The sequence below is a fragment of the Coenobita brevimanus genome, chromosome 18, assembly GCF_032717465.1.
Source record: "Coenobita brevimanus isolate Jiangsu-jjx chromosome 18, ASM3271746v2, whole genome shotgun sequence".
NCBI classification, from domain to species: domain Eukaryota; kingdom Metazoa; phylum Arthropoda; class Malacostraca; order Decapoda; family Coenobitidae; genus Coenobita; species Coenobita brevimanus.
This window is the reverse complement of record NC_136971.1, coordinates 31,295,109-31,305,969: the sequence shown is the minus strand read 5'-3', so window position 1 is coordinate 31,305,969 and position 10,861 is coordinate 31,295,109.

The window sequence follows — 10,861 nt, the reverse complement described above, 5'->3', positions numbered from 1 at the left end:
GTGTTATGTATGGATCGGTGTGCGTGTGTCTGTGTGTGTGTGTGTGTGTGTGTGTGTGTGTGTGTGTGTGTGTGTGTGTGTGTGTGTGTGTGTGTGTGTGTGTGTGTGAACAGTATTAATCGAACAGTTTTGTTGTGGTTTCAACCAACTTTGTTAGATATGTTGAGTGTCACTCACGAGGTTGGCCTCTTGTTTTATTTTAGTGCAATAAATAAAAAATCAAGGACACATGGCAGTCTCAGCTTAAAGGTGTGATCCGATATAGAATAAAGACAGTGAAAGGGTTAAGGGTAAAGACTGAATGGTCAAGGTCAGAAGGCAAGATCAAAGTTCAGCTCGTGCGTGTGCGTGTGAACTAAATAACTAAAATAGTTTTGTTTTTATTTTAACGAAACTTGATAGGGTTAAGGATCACGAAAGTTTTTTTTTTTTGTGTGTGGAACAACAGACCAAAGGTCAAGGTCATATGGCAAGATCATCTTTAACAGTTTTCCTCCGACAGAGACGAAACAACGTGGGAGAGTTCAGTGTAATGTAAGGATCAAGGGATTCTATTTCGAAAAAAAACATCAAATGTGAGGATCACAGGGCAAGGTCAACGGCTTGACCTCATAACTCATAACAGCTTTGTTTCGTGTTTGATCAATATTGTTGGATGAACTGAGGGTCAACCAGAGATGAAGAGATTCACTCTTGAGAATAGCCAAAAGTGAAGGTCACACTGAAATATCTACGCAGGTAATCAAATGTTTGGCCCTTAGACCAACTGTAGGGCGGGAGTGTTGTTATCTTTGAGTGCTCCTTTTGTCTCAAATATTTTTTTGCTCACAGCAAAAAATCCTTTTCACAATTTGCCAAGTTCATGAACTAGTTAGTATCACAAATGGGGAGTATTATTTATGTCATGACCATCAAAACGTGAAAGTTCCATCTAAGTCTTCCAGTAATATACAGTAATATATTTATATCAATGTCTGTGTGTGTGTGTGTGTGTGTGTGTGTGTGTGTGTGTGTGTGTATACACCATAAAAAATAAATATAACACCAACCATGGCTCTCCGTCATGTTGTAAGTGGAGTGCTACAGTAAATCCGAAGTACGGCTGTCGGTGCCGGGGGTGTGGAGGTCCAGGGTAGGGAAACACGAGAGCTTCCCGAAGCTCCAAGTTGAAAGAGTGGGAGGAAGACACTGCCCATACGAGGAGGAGCAGACCCAACATTGCGCACATTCTTCTGACAGCAGCTGAAATAAAGAAAAACATTAACTGGGTAGGGCTTATAATGGATCAGGTTACTTTACGTTAGTTAAGGTTGAAATATTAGACGCCGCCCAAGACTAAAGAGTAAAAATAGGGGCTGATCAAATTCTTCTGGTGACAGGTGAAATAGTGTAGATTAATAGTGTGGTTAATTCTATTTTGGTTTCGTTAAGTTACTTTGAAGGTTGAAGGGCCCTGGATATATAGTCTTATGGTGGTAGGTGGAACAAGGGGAAACACAAATCGAGAAAGTGTCGAGATGAGTTTCGTTACATTACGATGAAACAACTGGCGATAAGCAAATTCTTTTCATGACAGCAAGAAGAAAGGATGTGATGATGTTATTGTATTTCAGAGGTTGGATTCGGGCAGTTTAGGTGAGGTGAGGTAGGTCAGGTTGGGTCAGGATAGGTAGGTTAGGTTAGGCTAGGTAAGGATGGGTTGGTATGAGTCGGGGTAAGGTTTGTTCGGTTAGTTTAGGTAAGGCTAGGCTAAGCTTAGTTGAAACAGCAAAAGGGAGAAAGGCGTGGTTAGTAAATGAACCATAGAAGGTAGTAAATATATTCTCCTGACAGTAAGTGAAAGGTGTAATTTTAGACGGAGAGGAGAACAGGATGATTTGTGTGTTGGAAGACAATGACAGCATGATTTTTTTTTTTTTTCCACAGAACGAAAAGTTATTCTTCGAGCAGGCAAAGTGAGCGAGAACACTATTAGACAGGTGGGAACATGACCCAACTATGAGGTTATGAACGCTTATGTCACGAACAGCACCAAAACTGTGTGTGTGTGTGTGTGTGTGTGTGTGTGTGTGTGTGTGTGTGTGTGTGTGTGTGTGTGTGTGTGTGTGTGTGTGTGTGTGTGCGTGCGTGCGTGCGTGCGTGTGCCCCCAATGGGATCCACCTTGTCGTGGTGGGGATCTCGTGTAACCCGTAAATCTTGTGGGTTATACACCAAGGGGGGAGATCCCCCCCGGACTCAGGAGGGGGACAGGGTTACCCTTGGTGAACGAGGCATTAGTGATGGGTCAGACTAAGTGTTTCCAGGACCACTGCTTTGTAGATTACCCTTGGATGGGTTAAGGCTAGGGAGGTAAATCCCAAACGAAAAATCTGTGGGTGGAGTCCTACGGAAGAAGGGGCTCGACAGACAGAGCTCCCAGCAGACTTCTGCAACCCTGCTCAGTAGATGGTCATTGAAAATCTTCATGCCACCATCACAGGCTGAGAAGGGCCAAGTCATATGGTGGTAACACTGCGCACCCCCACCATCACACCAAATCCGTTCATCGTGCAAGTCCACTGCTATACTCATGTCCCATTTCATCCTTTCATCAAAATTAATAAACCTGTGGCGACAGGATAGGGTAATGGTGACAGGTCATGGATGTAGCTGGAAGTTGCTAGCCTGAGTCCTGCACACAAGCCGCATTGGTCCATTGGTCGCTGCCATGATGGCGTAAGAGCAGCTCATGTCCTTGGCAGTATCCAGTGCGACTAAGTAGCAGGAAACAGACCCCCAAATGCATACCCCTGACGGGGAGGGGATAAGAAAAGGTAACCTAATCATCTACTGCTCCGCATCACCTGGACAGATAACCGCGTCTGTCAAGGCATTCCACTTTGTGGCTGAAAAGCTACAGTAAAAGATTCCCTCTGATTCTTGCTATCCGGAATATATGAACCTTCCTTGATACTTACCAATTCACACGACCATGCCATAGGACAGCCCTTATTGCCCATGAAATGAAAAGATATAAAACTGACACTGCTGCATTCTCTGAGACTCGCCTCTCAGGAGAGGGCAACTTAATAGAAGCAGGAGAAAGGTATACCTGTTTCTGGAGGGTATTGGCTTTGCACTCCGATGCAACCTACTACAGAAGATACAAGAATCACCTTTGGGCACATCAGAGAGGCTGATGCCCTGGCACATTCCACCCTCTAAAGGCCAACATGTGACACTTATCATTGCCGATGCCCCAGTGCTTGATTCTAAGGACACCGTCACAGATTCCTTTTATGACACTCTGGATCTACCATTCGTTCAAAGCCACATAATGTCAACTCATCTAGCTTGGACATTTTAATGCCAGTGTACTAAAAGATAATAACCTTTGGCAAGGCATTATAGGCTGTCATAGTGCTGGTAACATGAACAACAATGGCCTTGGCTTCGACTGCTTTCCTAATACCTGGAACACGGTCTTGTCGTCACCAACACCATTTTTCAACTTTAGAATAAACACAAGACCACATGGATGCACCAACGATCTAGACACTGGCACCTAATTGAGTAGGTCATTGAAAGGCACCAAGACCGAAAAGCTCTTATAACCCATGCTATGACAGGCGCTGAGTGCTCAACAGACCATAACCTTAAACTCGCCAAACTGCAACTGGTCGTACATCCACAAATGCATCATAGACTATCTTCCAAGAAGCTAAACTGAAGTGTTTTAAACGATGCAGCAATTTGTAACACCTTCTGCAGCATTATTACACACAGTTTCTCTCAATGCCCACCACTTGACCCAAACAACACCGCAACAAACCTAGAAACAGAGTGGCTGAAAATTAAGACACCCCTTCAAAGCACGGCAGAAGAAATCCTAAGCTTCTTCACTCGCCGTCATAAAGACTAGTTTGACGAAAATGCTGAGTGACCTTCTTGCAATGGCCTTCTTGCAATGAAAAATAGAGCACATAACAACTGGTTGGCTCATCCTAGCTCCTTAACCCTAAAACAAATAATTCTAGAATCTCTCCAGTGAAACCTAGAGAAAACTGCTTGACATGGAGAACGAATGGTGGACTAAGCTAGCAAAAGAGCTGCAAAGAGTGGCTGATCAAGATAGGTTCTATAAGACTATGAAAACCATCAAGAGCCAACAAAACACAACAGTCACCAGAAGCAGAGCCCCTGAAAGACAAATAAGCAATCCTAGAAAGATGGGCAGAACACTTCCATACGTTACTGAACCGAAGAAACTCAGTGGAGCACAACATCCTTGATAGTATCCCAAATGCTCCTCAAGCAGCAGATCTCGATGTCTCAACTACACTTGCAGAAACAATTCAGGCGATCTGATCTCTAAAAAATAACACAAGCCTTGACCCTCATGGCATACCATCTGAACTAATCAAAGAGGGTGGCCAGTTACTCCACCAGTGCCTCCATAATCTCATACTGACTATCTGGAATGAAGAACGAATTCCATCTGAATGACTTACTTTTGATATTGAACCATCTACAAGAAGAGAGGGGACCGCTCAAATTGTGACAACAGCAGAGGAATCTCCCTCTTTGTGAACGCTAGCAAAGTATATACTATCCAAGATTATGTTATCCAGACTGACATAACATCTGGCTGAGTCAACACTTCCAAAAACACAGTGTGGATTTCGGAAAAATTAAAGAACCAGCGGTATGATATTTGCTGCCCGACAGAAACAAGAGAAATGAATATGTACTGCATTCATCGATCTTGCAAAAGCATTTGACACTGTCAATAAGGAATATTTATGGAATGCTCCTTCATATTTCGAGTTCCAAAGAAATTGCTTACCATCTTGAAGAGCCTGCAAGACAACATGAATGTTCGTGTGTCCATAAGCGGGAGCAAAGCCGAACCCTTCAGCGTGGACATGGGAGTAGGGCAAGGACGTGTCCTGTCTCCTGTCATATTCAACATCTCTCTCACTGCAGTCACTCTTTTAAGTCACCAGTAAATGAACCCTGATGGAATAAAAATCCATTTCCGTCTAAACGGTACCTTATTTAATCTCAGACGTCTTTCAACACATCAAAGACTGAAATGACTCATCCCCTACAGCTGCAATATGCTGGTGACTCTGCTGTCCTTGCACATACCCTAGAACCCCAACAACAGCCTCACCAAAGTCTCCAATACATACCATGCAGTGGGGCTACGAATGAAAAGAAATAAATCAGAAATATCTCAGAGAAACAACCCAGCAAAGCCTCGTGAATATCTGATAAATGGCGAAAATGTAAAAGAGGTGGAGAATTTCACCTGCCTTGAAAGTGTGCTCACAGATAAACATAACGGTGATGCTGAAGTACTTGCACGAATCACCCACACCTCAGGCTCTTTTGGACGTCTCAGATCCAGAGTCTTTGAAAACACCGACTTGAGAATCAAGATGAAAGTATCAGTATATATGGCTGTACGCAACTCAGTTCTCATATGTGGTGCTGAATCCTGGACAACCTGCCGGCATCACATCAAACAGCTTGAGTCGTTTCACATCCAGTGCTTTCAGTGCATCGCATCCTAGGACTCATATGGAAGGATAAAGTCCCTCCCTCACAAATTCTCCAGCAGGTGAAGTCAACCAGCATAGAAATCATGCTGTCTAAAATGCAACTGAGATGGGTCGGGCACGTGTTCTGCATGCCTGAGCACCGCCTTCCCCACCAGGTTCACTATGGTCGTCCCTGCAGCACGCCGCAACCCAAGGGTACAGAAGAAGAGATATTAAGATCATATAAGGACATCTCTGAAGAAATGTAATATCATACCAAAAAATCTTGAAACCAGTGGCTCAGACAGGAAACATTGGCGAGCCCTGTGTAGCAAAGGAACCATTCAACTCGAAGACGCTCGAAACCTGGCCAGAGAGAAGCATAGACAGTGGAGGCACAACCAAAACATAGGTCTCCAAGCAAACCCAAATCTGACATGCCGACTGTATGGCAAAGTTTGCGGATCCAGGATTGGTCTGCACAGTCACACACATTGGCACCAGAGAGAATGAGAAGTACACCAGCCTTGGGTTTAGTATGCATCGTTTTCTCTAGGAGGACAACTTTGTGTAAAAAAGTGTGTGTGTGTGTGTGTGTGTGTGTGTGTGTATTTTGAAATTACTGAAGGTGCAAGGAATATACGCACATCGTTGGAAGGCCAATGATGCTTGATAGGCCTACATGTTGCTTAAGTCACTTATCAAAATTCGCCACCATATTGCGATGAAAAGGCAAAGTCGCCAAACTAAGCACCAAATAACATCAGAACTAATGTTTCAGGGGCCATGAAAGTTACACCGTGTCTTCGCACTTTGTTGGAAAGCTTCCGAAAAAGTCATAGGTATCACAAATGCAACGTTTCTCAATATTCGCTTCGTTACTGCTGAACAAAAAAAAAAAGAAAAATCAAGGCGAGCATCAAAACTATATTTTTCGGAAATAATTTACGCTAAAGTAGACCAGCTCATACGAACAAGTTATATATGATGCTCAGGCGGTTTTTCATAAAATTTGCCATGATATTGCTGAAAGAGCCCAAAAGTGCTAAACTGAGCACCAAAGCATCTCTCGAAAACTGTTAAAGCTACAACGGACCTATGCACACAGCTGAAAGCTTATGGAGAAGATGTTCATTAAGTTCCTCAATATCTGCAAGGAAACTGATGAAAAAAGGCCAAAACTGGTAAATTAAAGAAAAAAACATTGAGTAGTGTCTCACTCCTCATGCTTTTGCATTAGGAGTCCCATGATTTTAAACTGATAGTATGCACATTCTGAAGTAAGTTAGCTTATTCCAAGTGTGTATTAATATCAGGCAAAGCGGGATACCCATTCCGTTAGCAATAAATAACACTTTTAGCAAGTGTGCATGCTGGAACAACTTCCCACACTTTCAAGTATGGACGCCTCAAACTTCACGATACATCATAAACAATAGGAGTCACCGTCATTCTAACTAAAAACCACACTATTATCCTCTCATGGTTTGAGTAAAACTAGTATTTCATTCCAGCAAACACTAGGCGAGTTTTAATCGGCTGAGAGTGAGTGATAAGAGCATGAGTGTTAAGAAGGGCTGGCATCATTTGCATCGTCTTCATCGTCTAATCTCATTTCACACTACTACTACTACTACTATTACTACCTATGCTGGTAGCCGGAGAGGGACGCATTCACGTGGTGGCACTGATATAACCTGACAGCTCCCCTGCCCTGCAATAGAAACGTCCCTCAGTTCCCACCCTATCTCAGGATTGGGGAATGATGGACTGTAGGAAAGACAACTTCAGTCTGCAGTCAACCGGATGCACGTTTAGATGAAACTGAGGCTACTACTACCACCACCACCACCACTACTACTACTACTGCTACTACTACTACTACTACTACTACTACTACTACTACCACCACCACCACCACCACCACCACTACTACTACTACTACTACCACCACCACCACCACCACCACCACGCTACTGCTACTACTACTACTACTACTACTGCTACCACTACTACTACTGCTACTACTACTACGGTTACTACTACTGCTACTTTACTACCACCACCACCAACTCCATCGAACAACTGAAAGAAGAAAAAACTAGCAAATCAATAGAGTACCCAGGAAAAGGACCACATATCCGGTTACTCAGCATTCAGGACTTGGAAATTCTGAGAAAAATAAATCCAGTTAGCCCTTGAACGTTTGGATATTGTTTGATAAACCTGTGACTGCTTGGCACTGGCTCATGTTAACCTCTTAATTTATTCCATTGCTATGACCTAGAGACCAGAGTTGTGTAACCTTTATTAGCCTGTGCACCCCTAACCAATTGGATCCTAACCTGCGCACCCCATCTCATTAAAAAAACGAAAACTATCAACATCTAAAATATAAAACACATTTTTTCTATATTAGCTGAACTAATATATAGACAGATAGATATATATATAGATAGATAGATAGACAGATAGATTAATCAACTGAGGAAATATCTGTAGCAGTGAAGGGGTAAATTAAGGCTATGTAGTAAAACACTTAGTGCTGGAAATATCACTAAAATTGTATACAATCATCGTGAGACAGCAAGAATATAATAAAACGTCATCGGGTTGAAGGTGGTGAAGTAGGAGAACTATGAACAAAGTGTTCTTAGAAATGAGGCAAGCATCCTGCATGATCAACACAGAGAAACGTTAACACATTCAGGCGCCTGGTACTTACCCTCACATGTCTGGTGTTTGCTGGACCAGAATACTCGAGCTGTACCGATTGTGAGAGGGTCAGTGGTGACTGTACTGACATTTTTGGACTCCTGTGACTCTCAAAATAATAATAATAATAATAATAATAATAATTTGACATTAGCTGCAATATAATACAAAGAGTTGTCCCACCAATGAGAGGATTAATGAACAGTACCAATACTCAGACTCCTATGGCCTACTTTCAACTGAATGATATTGTACGGTGTTAGCTAGACTAAAATAGTACATCTGTCTCAACCATAAGAGGGTTAATGGTGGCAATTTTACCACGCCAAGGCTCCTATACTGACTGCCAGCTGAACAAAATCGTCATGTTTCAGTTAGAACAGAACAGCGGCGTTTTTCCGGTCATGTGAAAGGTAATGGTGACAGTAGCAACACGCCCAGGCTCCTGTGGCTTAGCTGGATAAAACCAGAAAGGTGTGCTTTGTGAGCGCCGGACGTGAGAGCGGGTGCCATGTTATCACAATTTCCCTCTGACATATAAAGACTTAGTTACTGATGAGATCATTAAACCCAGAAATGAGGTGTTTTCCCTCTGTGATTTCACCATGAAAACATAGCAAAAACGTTAATGTAAAATTGTAAGAGGAATCTCCGTTATTTAATTGCCAGAGTTGATGCAGAAAGCATTTCAGCTCTGCTTCACATAGCAGTAAGGTTATGCATGACGGCCGGGTCTGGGGGCACAGTTTTCCCTTCTGTATTACACTTCACTGCCGCCACCGGGAATGTCAGCCAGGAACGACGCTCGCCCCGTCGTTTCAAAACTAACCATAGGTTTTTCTAGGAAATGTGGTCAATGTATTTCCCAGGCAAAATTACCTACTCTTATAGCGTGGCTCAACGTAACCTATCCCACCAGGGCTGCCTGGCTGAGGGTGGTGGTGCTGAACAGTAATACAGAAGGGAAATATGCTGCAGGGCCGGGTCGGGCCGCTCATTTTCCAATTTAACTGAGAGTAAACATCGCTCGCTCGCTCATAATCACATGGTGTTCGCTGGAACTGAATACAAGTGTTACTTCTACTGTATGTGGGTTAACACATACTCTGTGGTATCTTTATATATATATATATATATATATATATATATATATATATATATATATATATATATATATATATATATATAATTGTTCTGCTAAACTAAAATACGATTTTATTCAGCTTATGAAAGACCTCACCTACTGAAGGGGCTACTGAAGGCAATATCTAGCCCCTCAGATTCAATTAACTCTCTCGTACGCTGAATAAAAATTACAAAGTAACAGGGATAAAACAGAAATGTCATCGGCTTCTCTACTTGCTCCTGCCTGACTCTTTTTCTCAGTTTACGAGAACTCCATGACAGTTGAGTTCTATATCCAACTCATCCAACTAAAAAAACTTTATCCTAGGTTGAATAAATTTTGTTGAAGATGCATCAAGAGAGAGAGAGAGATAGAGAGAGAGAGAGAATTATATCCTTGATCTGATGGCGTCAGTGAAGGCTATAATTTATGTAACTCCTTCAGTTCGAGAATTCTCTTCTACAACACTTTAATGCTGGCCGATACAGTTTCGTAACGCTTGAAGAAAGCCATTGCTATCCAGACAAGAAGGAGCCAGTGGGGTGGCTGACGAGTGATAGGATTCCATCACAATCTACTGAACCAGGGTATGGTATGGCAGCATCACAGGATGGCGGCATCTGGCGTCTACAGTCTCGTGTTGTCCAGGAATCAGCTGATGGGAGGCAAGGCCACGCTGATCCCTTATTTTCGGCCTCTTGTCGCTTAACAAGGTGAGTTAGACGTTCTGTAAAATTACTGCTTTTACACACTGTCTTACTGATTCTTTAGGTCTGACAAGTTGGCAGAATTCATGTGATACTAGCCCGTTTTTAGTGATTACGTGTTGCTAAATAGTTCACTTCATCAGTGGAGCCTAAAAGTCTGTTTTCTACAAGACTCAAACATGCGATGGCAAGCTCTCCAATGTTGCCGTACCCAGATCAGAGTCAGCCAATCATACTGGACTGTGATGATAGTGACCATGGTATTTGTGGAGTCCTGTTGCTGAAGAAGGATGACAGAGTATGTGGTGGCTTGTTAAACAAAGAAGCTCAGCCCACCAGAGCAGAACTACTGTGTGAACTGTAAGGAGCTCTTGGCAGTGATGAAGAGCCCTGATTTCTTCCATCTCTACTTGTATGGGTTCTACTTCATCATAAGGACAGACAATGCAGCACTCAAGTGACTGAAGACATTAAAGAATCCGGAAGGACAACTGGCACGCTTGTTCGGGAAGCTGGACCGGCACAACTATGACGTGCAGCACCATTCTGGGTGGGTGCATGGTAATGCTGACAGCCTGAGTCGTCGGCCTCGTGACCCAGTTTACAAGCAGTGTAGCAGAAATTTATCGTGGCAAGAAATGCAACCACACTGCAGTGTCAGGACCACTGTCAGTGGAAGAAGACCTGAAGAGGATGCAGATGGAGGATACAGATTTTCAACCAGTGCTAGAGTTGCTGCAGTGGAGTACAGTGTAATCATCTGGGGAAGAGGTTTCCAATTTTAACC